Source organism: Eumetopias jubatus, unplaced genomic scaffold (genome assembly GCF_037043125.1).
Source record: "Eumetopias jubatus isolate StellerSeaLion01/CBP00866 unplaced genomic scaffold, mEumJub1_p1.0 scaffold_6, whole genome shotgun sequence".
In the NCBI taxonomy this organism is placed as follows: domain Eukaryota; kingdom Metazoa; phylum Chordata; class Mammalia; order Carnivora; family Otariidae; genus Eumetopias; species Eumetopias jubatus.
Genome location: NW_028274812.1, coordinates 136,930,215 through 136,943,288, shown reverse-complemented (window position 1 = coordinate 136,943,288; position 13,074 = coordinate 136,930,215). Strand labels below are relative to the sequence as shown.

Genomic DNA, 13,074 nt, shown 5'->3' with positions numbered 1-13,074 from the left:
GCCACCTCGCTGTATTTGCCAGTCACATGATAATAATTACTTGTCCACCAGTATGCGGACAAGGATGATCAATTCGGGGCCAGATGGGCATGGCTGGCGGGCTGCCGACTAAATGCAGGTTACATAAAAAGTCCCTGAAGATACACACACTAGCTTAGATATGTATAGCACTTCATAGTCATGAAAAGCTTTAAAGCCCTGCACATCTATGAATAACAAAGTTTGGTCAACAACCTGCAGAGTAAAAAAAATAAACAAACACAAATCTCGGAATAAAATATATCGTAGAAAGTCCAATCCCTAAGGCTGATATCCCTTCCTTTTATGTCTCTTAGATGTTCATTCAGGATCAGTGTACTCCTAGTTTACAAATAGCTTCAACGAACTTGAATCTGACTAACCAATCACTAAAAGAGATAAGGAGGGAGAAGAGGGTACTAGAGATGACATGTGACAACAATGAGAAGTGACAGCAACTAGCGAGGGGAGATACAAACACACAGAAACCTGGGACTCATAAGGAGACCACCGGTCTCATGTATCTCAACTGATTTTGAGGGCATTACTGTATTAACATAAGACTGTATAATAGTTGATATTAATAAGAATTGACAACTCAAGCACCTGGGTAGGAACAGTCGGTTAAGTGTCTGACTCTGGTTTCGACTCAGGTCATGATCTCAGGGTCGTGAGATCAAGCCCCACGTCAGGCTCTGTGCTCAGCGTGGAGTCTGCTGGAGATTCTCTCTTTCCCTCTCCCTTTGCGCTCCCCCCCCATTCTCTCTCTCTAAAATAAATAAATAAATCTTTAAAAAAATTAAGAATTGACAACTTAAGTCAGGAAAAGGTTAATTGTGTTCTTCATACTCTGTTTAAGAATGCGCGCAAGAGTGTGATCTATTTTCGAGAGCTTTCCATTTAAAGTCTTTTAAAAAAAAATCATTCCTTGACGATATAAATCCTGAGCTATATAGAAAATTCAGCTATCAGCTTCTTTCTCAAGGGCTCCAGATAATCAAAATCTTACACAGTATATGGTTTTATATTTTGCAGAATTTGTTGAATAGAGTTTTATGTTCTGTGTCCTTTATTTTAACAGCCAGTATAGAAAATGATTTCTGTTTTCTCTTTCTCTGTAGAAGCCCACTACATTTAGTTGCTATTTATTTAAATGGAACTTGACTGACTTTGAGTGACCCTCAGCTAGATTTTTTTAAGTCTCCTCACCCCTGCTCCAGATAAAACCATAGTATCCCAGCTATTTTTAGCATCCACTGGGAAGTTAGAAGCAGTGGTCTGATCTTTGTCTCACATAATTCAATAATTACCATAGAAACAATGGGTTCTTGTATGTCAATTAGCTTGGACACACTTATCTGACTGACAAATCATTTTTCCCTTTGAGAAAAATCAAGTATCCCCCCAGGATTCCTACTAAAGAGAAGTCAAATATTCAGATTCTCTTAAAAACAAAACGTGATGTGTGAATATACAGTTTCGTGGATGCCTCCACATGTGTCCCTTGGTTATATCAGACCTTTGGCAAATTCTGTCCAAAGATTCCAACAGGAGTTGGGGCTGAAGGAAACTCTCAGCCTTCTCCCCCTATCCAGAAAAGATGTCAAGAAAGGAAGGAAACACGAATGAGCACCCATTGTGTGCCCGATGCTGAGAATTATGTTCATTCCTACAACATTTCCATGGAGAGAATAAATATCCCAAGACAAGAGGTTCAGAGAGGTGACACACTGAGTCTGAATGTCACAGCCAGTGGATGGAGGGGATTACCCCGATGAAATGACAGAGGCAGGAGCCCACAGGTGCAGGGAAGACCCCTTGCTTACCTCCACTGAAGCTACTTACAGATAGTTTGAGGGTTTTATTTTTGTGACAAGAGAATGAAATTCAGTGCAGACACGAGATGCCAAAGTACACCTAAAAGGACTACATGGTGGTTAGCGTAAGCGAACCTCTCCCGGGACTCTCCATCCTGTATCGTGCCCATGATGATCCTAGAGCACCACAGCTAGCTTTTCCCCGGGATGCTGTGATGGAGGCAAAATAAAACCATGTGAGCTCCTGTTGTTACTGAGCAGAGCAGCATGGCCCATCTTGGAGATCAGCCTGTAAGGATTTAGGGACAACTGGGAGACCATGGGGGCCCAGGGCAGGATCTCCTCTGGAGATCCGGGATAAGCTAGTTGTTTCCCCCTTGGAAGATCCTTGCCCGGTTAGGTTTCTATCCAATTGTTTATCCACAAATATGAATAATGCCTGATTAAATAGTATTTGGTTAAACTTGTCCATTAGCCAAAAAACCCAATTATTAATAAAGATTTATAAGAAACCTTTCAGTAACTCTATTCACATACATGAGACCCTCCCAGAAATAACATTGTTCTCTTACCGTCTCATTCGGGTGATATGAAATAAAGCCCAATTTTTTAATAAGATGGTTGATACATAATTTTGTAGCAAATTCAAATTTCTCAGGCCATAAACTCAGGAGGGCCAAATACAGAGTGCTCTTTGCTTTATCATCGCTGTACTTGGGTTTTGCCTTGAGTTTGTTGGTTCCTGATGGTAGATATAACCTGACTTGGCAATTCAGAGTTCTCAGAGTCATTTCAGCTTTAAACACCATCACTTCAGAACTTGCCCCCCATCTCTGCTTGGGGCTGGCGGGAGGGGCGCTGGTGCATCGAAATCCAGGGAAGAGGCAAGGCATGGGGGCGGGTGTCAGCTGGCACTGCCTGATGGCCTGAGTTCATGCAGCATGTATCCCCTTGTCCTTAATGCATTGTCCTCAAGTCTGCTGTCACTCAGCCACTTGAAAAAACACTGCTGCCCCTGTGCCCCATGGGTCTGCAAGGGGCTTATATGAGACTACCTCTGGCCCATCTCACCAGCTGTCCCATGGTGTCATGTCTCCTCTCGTACATCAAAGTGAAGCAGGAGATATCATAGTTGCCTACTACCACTCCGAGCCCCAGGGGAAATTCAGGGCACAAAATGCCCACACTGACCTCGGGGTTCCATGGCACCCTGCTTTGCAGACTGGGCCAAAGGCAGCAGGGCACAGGCCCCCATCACTGCTTCTCGGTTATCCTCCTCCCTGACTCTCCTTCTTGTCCCCAGACAGACTCAAACACTTAAGGGCTGAGCCCATTGGCTTTTATGTCCTTGGGATGAAGCATTTCCCCCAAATCTGTTGCATTGACAAAAACATTTGCTTTCAACACCCAGGAGCCAGGCATTGAGACACAAAAGCTCTTTCTGACAACTGATCATTTCTGTGAGAAGTTCGAAACTCTTATTTTGAAACTTAAGGGCTAAAAAGTGATATTCTAAGTTGCTTTGCTGAGGTCCTCCTTCCTTGAAGCTATAAACCCCAGAGTGCCTAAAAATATGATGCTCTCTAATCCCAGGAAGAGACAAGCAGGATTATCCCATTAATAACACAAAAGAAGATGTTGCACCTGAGTCTAACCTCCATGTACATGAGCCCCCAGGTATCTGAGCCCCCAGGTCCTACGGTCTCAGTTTTCCCAGCCTCCCCATCAATGGCTGGCCCCCACACTCAGACTCTGGTTCCAACAGACAGTGGTCCACAGGGGCAGGGGGAGCATCCCTCTGCTTCATCATCCCACTACTTCCACACTGAGATGGAATCTCCCCACCAATACCATAACCTGGCCCATGATCCTATGAAGACAATTTTAAGCAGCGGGCTTGTGAACCAGAGCTAAGAGCTAAAATTGAGCTATAGTTTGGACTGAGATGCGAAAAATGTGTTCATGCAGCTCTTCAAGCACCTAGATTACACATCATGCCAGGGACTGCTGGCTCCCCTCTATCCTTATGATAAGAGTTCCTGCTTTTGTTTTTTTTTTTAAGATTTTATTTGTTTATTTGAGAGAGAGAGAGAGAGAATGAGAGATAGAAAGCATGAGAGGGAAGAGGGTCAGAGGGAGAAGCAGACTCCCGGCTGAGCAGGAAGCCCGATGTGGGACTCGATCCCGGGACTCCAGGATCATGACCTGAGCCGAAGGCAGTCGCTTAACCAACTGAGCCACCCAGGCGCCCAAGAGTTCCTGCTTTTGAAACAGGCACAAGGCTCTCAGGAATCAAGACCATATTGTCCTACCTCCCCCACAACCAGGTGTAACCAAGTAATTAAGTGCTGGTTAATGAGACGTCAGTGCAAATGTCGTGTGGCAACTTGGGTAAAACCTTCTTAAAAGACACTTGGCACCCACCCTTCGCACCATCCCTCCCTTCTCTTCCACCTGGATTGAGGCCGTGATAGCTTTTACCCCACGGAGTGTCACACCTTGGGGATGGGCAGTGGAACGGTTTACTGGAAGGAGCCTCGTTTCCCAAAAGGCTTTGTTGAGCCGCTGTAGATGCACTAGGCTGCCTACCTCTGGACTTTTGTGGTGAAAGAATAAAACCTTGTGTGTTTAAACCTGCTGCTCATTTGCATCATCTGTCTTATGCAGTGAAGCCAATTTCTGACACATCTACATCGTAACTACATCCACTTCTGTCTGGGCTGGGGTCGGGGGGGTGGGGGCGGTGTCAGAGAGCAATCTGTAGTTGTCACAAGCAGGGGTATTCATGAATGATTCGAACTGGCAGCAGATTCGAGAATCAGGCCGGGTGCAGGAAGGTTTTTTCCTGCAGCTCTGGAATGTGTATTTGATGGTGTCTCCTTCCCTTCTCATGGGGAGAGGGATGGCTATGATATAAAGGGTCTGTCTATTGTGCTTCAGGATGTCAAGTGCCCTTTTCCTGTGACTTGTGGGGATTCGCTGTGGTTGCCATAGAGACCAAGTGAATCCAAGTTCAACCACGATAGCTAGGCCTTTTTATTCAAAGGGACATATTTTGAAAAGGAAACGAGTATATGAGATAGCAAGGTGACTCATCTTTCATTAGCGTGGTGAAGCATGCTGAAGCCTTCCTTCACGATCTTAATGGATGTCATCCCAAGAAGCCCATACTTGTGAGTGAATCATGAAATGATTAATTCAATACATTTTCCCTACCCACCCAGCACCTGGTCTCAAAGAATTCTCTTCTTCCAGAATTTCAAGGAAGAAAATTAAGTCATCGACTTACCTTCTCCACCATACCAAATAAATACATACTTTCTAGCCTTTTTTTTCCTCCTCTCACTCACTCCAGCATTGTGGAGCAGATTGGATGCAAATAGTGCTGGGGACCCCAAGCCTATTCTGGGCTCTGCCCTTAAGCCGCTCTATGGCTTTGGGTAGGAATGCTCTGAGTTTCAGCACCTGAGGGGTAAGGTGGGGTGGCATCTAAGATTCCTCCCAAACCTAAGAACCTGACATCCCTCCCGATGTGAACTCTCCTCTCAACCATGGCAAGTACCTTAATCAGGTAGGTTCCCTAGCTTCTATCTTCCCAACTAGAATGCAAGCTGATGTAATAGGTACTCAATAGATGTTTATCCAATGAATGAATGGAGGAATGAATGAATGAATCGGGCTTCAAGATTAATTTGCCTAAACCTTACAGGTTTTTTTTTTCTTTTTCCTTAATCAGTCAAATCAAAAACTGCCTGTCCCACCTGTAATCAGTATCTACTAGCAGCAACTTGGGATCCAAGACCAGGGGCCACCTGTGTTTCTCTTTGGCATCCCCAGCCATTCTTTGTCCCCGGGTTGCAGACCCAGACTCCAGGAACTGGGACTTCTGTGTCTTGGCCTCTTCTTGAGACAAAATTACATGAATGTAAAAATAACCCCAGTGCTGGTCCCCAGTAGCATCCAGACCGAACTCAAAGATTTAAAAATCTGCAGGCACTTTTCAAAGCTCCTTTCTTCCCCTGTTCTGGACATGAGTCACTCTTCTTAGTTGAAGGTCAAAAGAAAACAAAGGAATCTAAACTCCTTTCCAGTCATTTCTGGAGAATTCCAGAGAGGAAGGGAAACCACACTGCAGAGGAAGAAGGAAGCAAGCAGGGGAGGCCAGAAGTGACTGGGTTTAACGTTGGGTCCCTGGGCGGGTGTTCTCGGGCACACTCGGCACAATGTGCCCCCTGGAGATGCCTCTCCCTGCCCCTGTGAGAACCTTCTGTCTGCAGTGCTCACAGAACCTGGGGGGACTAGAATCTATGTTTCTAGATATGCCATAAAGAAAAGTGCACTTCCTTCCCAAGACCCTCTCCTCCCTAGGCTACAGGCCCCCTGACCTCACAGTCATCTCTTCTTTCTGAGCTCTCTGTAGGTCCTTCCTCAGACACGAGGGATGGGCTAATTTGTGTGGACCAGGTCTCTCACTGTGCGATACTTCACTTAAGCCTTACAGTACCTGTGGAAAAGGTATTACTACAGTTCCCTTATAGGCTCAGAGAGATCCAGTGGCTCTCCTAGGACGTGGGGAGCAGCAGATTCAACCCAAGTTTACCACGTCTCCGGAGTCAGTGGTCTTTACCAACCATCCTTCCAGACCATTCCAGAGCTAGCTGTGGGCCCGTCCTGGGGCACCTGAACTGAGCTCTCATTCTCTGTATTGACTGATATTTCCAGAGGTCTTGTCTGCTGCTTATCATTTTATGGAGACCATTTCAACTCAAGAATCTCTCTGTTCTAAGACAATAAAAAAAATCTAAGAAAAAAAAAAGAATCTCTCTGATTCTGATGATTGTCTAAATGGCCTAGTTAACATATTCAATTTTTTTCTTTTTTACTTCATTTTGCTTCTCACCGTATAACACATTTTCATGGTTCAGGATCAAAACCACATAAAAAGACTTCCTCAGAGATGTCTCACTTCTATTCCTACTCCTCTACCCTAGACCCCTCCCCACATCTGTTGTAGGTGACCATAGTTTCTGGTTTATCCCTCCAGGGTTCCTTTCCACAAAGGAACCAGAGCATATGTACACACATACGTGCATGAGTGCGTATATATGACAGATATTATAGATATATATTACACAAATAATATATACGTGTACATTTATATTCTTATTTCCTCTGATTTCATACATAGCACATCGTTAATTTGCACCTTTTTTTACACTTAGCAATGTATCTTGGGGAACACTCTGTGCCCATAGTACTCCTCTTCATTCTTTTTATGTGGCTGCCAAATACTCCATTGTGTACTATCCCTTATACTCGTTTATTACCCCAAACCTCACTGATGGACATTTGCATTTCCAATTCTTTGCTATGACAAATAATTCTGTAATGAATGGCTTTGGGCAAACTTGCTTTGTATTGGTAGGGGTGTATTTTGGGAGGTTTCTGAGGAGCAGGGTCAAAGGGTAAATGCATACGTAGTTTTGTTAGATGTTGCTAGACTCCCGTCCATGGATGTTGTACCATTTTGCACTCCCATCTACAATATGTGAAGTGCCAGATGCCCCAAGACCACTCAGCTTGAATGTATTGGTCAGTTTTTTACTAATCCAACAGGTGAGAAATATCTCAGTATAATTTAATCTGAATTTCTTTTATTCGAAGTGTGGTTGAACATTTTTTCATATGTTTCAAGGCTATTTCCTTTTTTTTTCAATGAATTGTCTGCTGGTGCATTTTGCCCATTTTTCTGCCAGTTTTTTTTTTTGTTGTTGTTATTGTTGATGATTTAGGAGTACTTGAACTATTAAGAGCTTAGTCCCTTATTGATTAAGTTGCAAATATTTCTCCCAGTTTGTCGTTTGTCTTTTGATTTTTGCCATACAAAGGAGTGTGTTTATACCTGGGTAGGTTTGTATAGGATCTTTTGATAGGATCTTTTCCTTTATTTCTTCTGAATACTGAGTCACAGAAAGGCTTTCCAACTGCTACATTGGAAATTCACCTAAATTTTCTCAGAAAAATAAATGGGTTTATATTATACATTGATACCTCCAAACTCATTTGGGGTTTTCCCTGTTATTTTTTGCGATGTACAGATTCAATTACATATTTTTCCGAGTGACTCTTCAGTTGTCCCTAAGACCTTTTATTAAGAAGTCCAACTTTCCCCGTATGTTTGAGATACCATATTTATCATATCTTAAATGTGTTTCTGTGTCTCTTTCTGGGCTTTTAATTCTGTTCTATTTGTCTTTCTATTCATTCATATTACATTCTTAGCGTGAGGACAGTTGTACCTCTGTTTGTAGGTAAAATGTCATCCTTTACTGATTTCTGTTCTCGTTGTCTCTCTGTATATACCCTGCTTTATTTTTAGTTGAAGTCAGATTTCGTATATTTGATGGGCAATGAAGACCCACCAAACTCCAAATACCAATGGGGGGATGGGAAGCAGAGACTTCTCGAGCTGCTCAGTGTCCAAGGGAGGGAGACACACAGCATGTCTTTCTTAGGCTTATCTCTGCATAGTGAGATGTTCCCCCAGAGCCTCCTTTAGTTATTCCAAAAGCTCCTATAATGTGACCTAATGAGTTGAGGTTCTTTATTCAGTGGAATTTTCTGACCAGGACACATGCGTCTGTAGTTATCCAGGATAATTTTCCTACTAAATCCTTTTTACAGACACCCTTACAGTAAGGCATCATTCCGTATGGGCTGGTTTTGGTTTCTGTGTTCAGAGTGAACTAATATCCAATTATGTCATCAGATACGGTAGCGGAAGTTACTCCTACCCCAAGCGGCAGCTAACTTCTTTAAAGTATTCCCTTTCCAACCAATTGAACTGTCTATCCTTTCCATATTCTTCGCACTTGGTTGGGCCATATTGCATGGAGGTTGAAGTGAGGTTGGAGGGGGGTTTGAATAATGTCTCCATCTTGTTCTGTGGTCACAAAGTCTTACTAATGACACTCTTGAGTGCTGCTAAACAAGTATTCTTACCCACCTGATCATCCCCCTCTCCTCCTCTCTTCCCTTCCCCCCACTCCTCTCCCAGCTTCCGTGTTTCATTCATTGCCTTACAACCCCAAACTTTCACAGAGATTTGTGAGGAAAGTACTCTTTTAGTTTCACCCTTCTCTTCAGGCAAAACCCTCCTCCTAGAGTTCCACAATGGCCCTGTTCATCCTTGTTCTGGGCTGACTTGTGTCCCCCTGAAAGGATATGTTGAAGCCCTAACCTCTTGTACCTCAGAAGGTGACCTTATTTAGAAAAAGGGTCATTGCAGATGTAATCAGTTAAGATGATGTCATACTGGAGTAAAATGGGCCTTTAGTCCAATATGACTGGTGTCCTTAAAAGAAGTGAGAGAAACACACAGGAAGATGGCCATGTGACAACGGAGGCAGAGATCGAAGTGCTTTAGCTGAAAAACCAAGGAATGCTAAGGATTACCAATAAGCCGCCAGAAGCTAGGAAAAGGGAATGAGGATTCTCTCCAACAGCTTTCAGAGTGAGCATGGCCCTGCCAACACCTAGATTTCAGACTTCTAGCCTCCAGAACTGGGAGAGAATAAATTTTTGTTGTTTTTAGCCACCCAGTATATGGTTCTTCTTTATGGCATCTTAGGAAACTAATACAGTCCCAGAGTTTTGTATCAGGAGGATTTTGACCCACATAACTCCTGGTCTAAGGCGCAGACACAAGGGGAAACATTATACGTGGAAGTGGCCTTTCCCTTCTTTTTGTGAGACAATGTTTATTATTTCCATAAAGACTCAAGATGACACCCTATGAAATGAGGTGCTATTACTGGGTCCATATTCTCCCAATGAAATAGGGTCAGCAGAAAGTACCTTCATTCTTGCCAAGAGGTAATGGTACTACTAGATACAGCCCTCTTCTCTGGCCAACTGGTCCTACTAATTGCCCACTTTTTTATCTGGAATTATCCTCACCTGTCTTCTCTTCTTACCCAAAGCCCCACCTCTCCTGGAGGCTCAGTTCAAGCTCCTCTTCCTCCACGAAGCCTGTCTGGACTGGACCAGAGCAGAGTGACCCCCGCCACCCCTGCGTTCCTGTAATAATCTCTGTGCTTCTCACGGATGTACGTGGAACGTGCGTTCCTTGCTATCTCATACTGGCATGTCTCCCTCATTCTAACATGATAAGTGCCTTTGAGGCAGCAATTATGCATCTGCACACTGAGTGCAGTACCTTGCACATTGTGAGTCCTGAAAATTAAGGAAATGGACAGAACAGGTCTGAAAGTAGGTCATTAATTATAAATGAAACAGGACCCAATGGCCGTGAGTGGAAACCTAAGTAACATGGGTTCCCATTGAAAAAGATGAAATCAAGCAAAACTGCTTAGAAAGGAAACATCTAAAAAGACACTTCTTGGTACAATAAAACTAGGAAGAACCACTGACCAGAGAAAACGGACTGGCTAGTTAAGATGGATCTGTCTCCCCTCAAATTTTATGTTTGTTTGTACTACTAGTTCCTTCTCTATCTGGGTTTTGGCTCCGTGTTTATTCTTTTGATCAATGTTTTGTGCTCTTATTTTTAAAAGTATCTTGAAATTGTAAAATTGCATTGTCAGAGAGGAGCTTAGAGATTTTCTTATTCATTTTGAGGCAAGAGAGAGACCTAGGATTTGGAGCCAGTTGTGAGTAAAAAGCCAAATCCTCTGTTTATTAGCTGTGGGATGTTGGCGAACTCAGTCACCTCTTTGAACTTTGGTTCCCTTACTATAATAATGGGAGAGTAAATAACTTCCAGGACTGGTTATTGGAAGGATTAAAACTATTGTGGTTATTGGTTGGACACTTACATAAGGCACTCAAAAATGGTAGCTTTTTCATAGAAACCAGAAAATTCACCTTTGGAATAAGTCAGATCAGTGGCTTTCACACTATTCCCCGGAGCCCTCGAAGTATAAAGAGGTGTCCCCGCAACCACAATGCTGACAGTGGCTGAAGGCAAAGGTGGTGCCTGATGGGCAGGGCTCAGGTCCCCAGACTCTCGTCAAGCAAGGCAGCCCCCATCTCCACCTATTTTATATAGGTTCCATCATCTAGGACTGCCCCATTAAGAAAAAAATAAGAGTTCAAAAACATGTAAACTCTTAGCATAGGACAGTGCTTTTCACTAGATGTTTACCAAAGCACACCTGTCTTAGTTACTAAAACTAAGTGTTCAGTCATTTAGAACAAAGGCCCCAGTACCAGGAGAAATAACACTGGATTTCAATGGGTCATTTGAAAAATCCCATATTAGCTGAGTAGAACAACTGTTCTCCCCTACAATAGATGCCCAGAAAGTTAACTTGCTCAAAAAAAAAAAAAAAAAAAGTGTATTGGATAAATGTCCAATAAATACCTAAACTATATACATCATAATGTTTTGAAGGAATAAATGAGGTAAGTGCTGGAAAATCTTTGCTATAAAAACATAAAGCATTATTATTATGTCCATGCTGTTCCATCATCAGCATTTAATTTGTTCTCCCTTATCTTCACCAGGCTCCCTGCAATCTGGAGATTAAAGTAGAGTCAGGGGTTGAAGGTCATCCAAACAAAACTCAAACCTGTAAAGGTCTAATAATTCTGACTGATTAGAACAACAATGTCTAGGAAAAGAGAGAAAAACAGGGAGAAGGTCTCACGACTGGGATGATAGTGATATTTCTACAGCCGCTGTTGCTACTGGTTACCATTTACAGGTTAGTACACGCCTGGCACTACGCTAAGTACTCAGATCTTCACAACACCTCGAGAAGAAGGGATCATTATCCCCATTTTACAGACAAGAAAACTGAGGCCCAGAGAGCTTAAGTAATTGCATGCTATCACCTACTTCATAAGTGCAGTAACCAAGAGTCTACCCTAGGTCTTCTGACTCGTTAGGAAGATGAAATGGATAATTCTTCTTACATTTTGGACTGGCAGTTTTCCCATTAGAAACTTTAACATAATTCTATCCTTTCTTTCTGTTTTAGGGAAATGTAGACATGTTTGATTGACTGAGCAAAATAGTTTTTAGGCCTGTAAGTACAAGGCTGACAGAGCATGTATATTTGCCTACCCTTCCTCCCAAGTTCCTATTGAGATGTTGATAAAGATATATAAGGGATGAGTACGTCCATTAGAATGCTGACAATGAACAGAAGGTCATCAGCAGAAATTTCAGTGAATTGGATAAATGTCTGGGAGTCAGAAAGCCAACGGGACCATATCAATGTACCCAAACAGAGTGAAACTCAAGCCAAAACATGTAAGTGAAAAGATTTGACCATGATCCTCAGCTAGATAGCCTCCAAGCTTGCAGCCAGGGGGTAAAAAGAATGAACATGGATCTAAGGCAGTGATCGGGGTGGGTAACCTCACCACAGACAAACCACAGAACGGCCTGGCCACTCACACCCTCCCTTCCGGCTCCATATACAGACTGATCTGCTAAATGGAAGCTTGTCTGTGGTGAATCTGCCCATTCACACAGAGCTGTAATCCACTCTCTGATTCAGAAAATTGCCTTCTAAGTAAGCACAGTTATTAGTGAAATCCATTCCATTGACCTATATTAATCCACATAGTTCTTCACTCACATAAATAGTCGACAAAAGATCACAGGCATTTGAAGAAAATAAACGAGAGGCAAAATAAAAACTATCATGAACACAGAGTGGTCTTGGAGGAAACAGACCCAAAAAAATCACAAGAGATTATTTATTATTCTCAGAGCAATTTCACTGGCTATGGCATCCTTAAAGCAAGTACTGGCTGCTATGGGGACAAAGGGGGTCAATTAAGGAACAAGAAAGAACGATTGGAAATTTCAAATCATTATCAGAATTTTTCAATTAGCAATAATCACGCCTCGGATAAACCTCATTGGCTACGATACTGCCACTGCGCAAAGCTCATTATCAGAATTTTTAAAAAACTCAATGACGGGGTTAAATAATGGAATGGAAGGAGTTGAACACAAGGTTAGGGGCATAGTTAATAAAAGTAAAGGATATCTCCCAGAAGGCCAGATAGAAAAGAAAAAGCCTTGGCTAATAGAAGAGAAAAATTAAGTCAATGTATATTTGGAAAATAAGTACAAAAATCTCAGAGTTTCTCTAAAAGCAGTTCCAAAAACATTGTTGTTCATCTAGGTGTTCACTTTGGTATCATTCATTGAGTTGTACACTTATAATCTGTGCATTTTAATGTATGTGTTATACTTTAA

At 42.6% G+C, this 13,074-nt stretch overlaps 1 pseudogene; it reads right to left on the bottom strand.

Annotated features, from left to right (window-relative positions):
- Window positions 1-12,679: 12,679 nt before the first annotated feature.
- On the bottom strand, window positions 12,680-12,761 carry LOC114212649 (U4 spliceosomal RNA; annotated as a pseudogene).
- Between the last annotated feature and the right edge of the window lie 313 nt (window positions 12,762-13,074).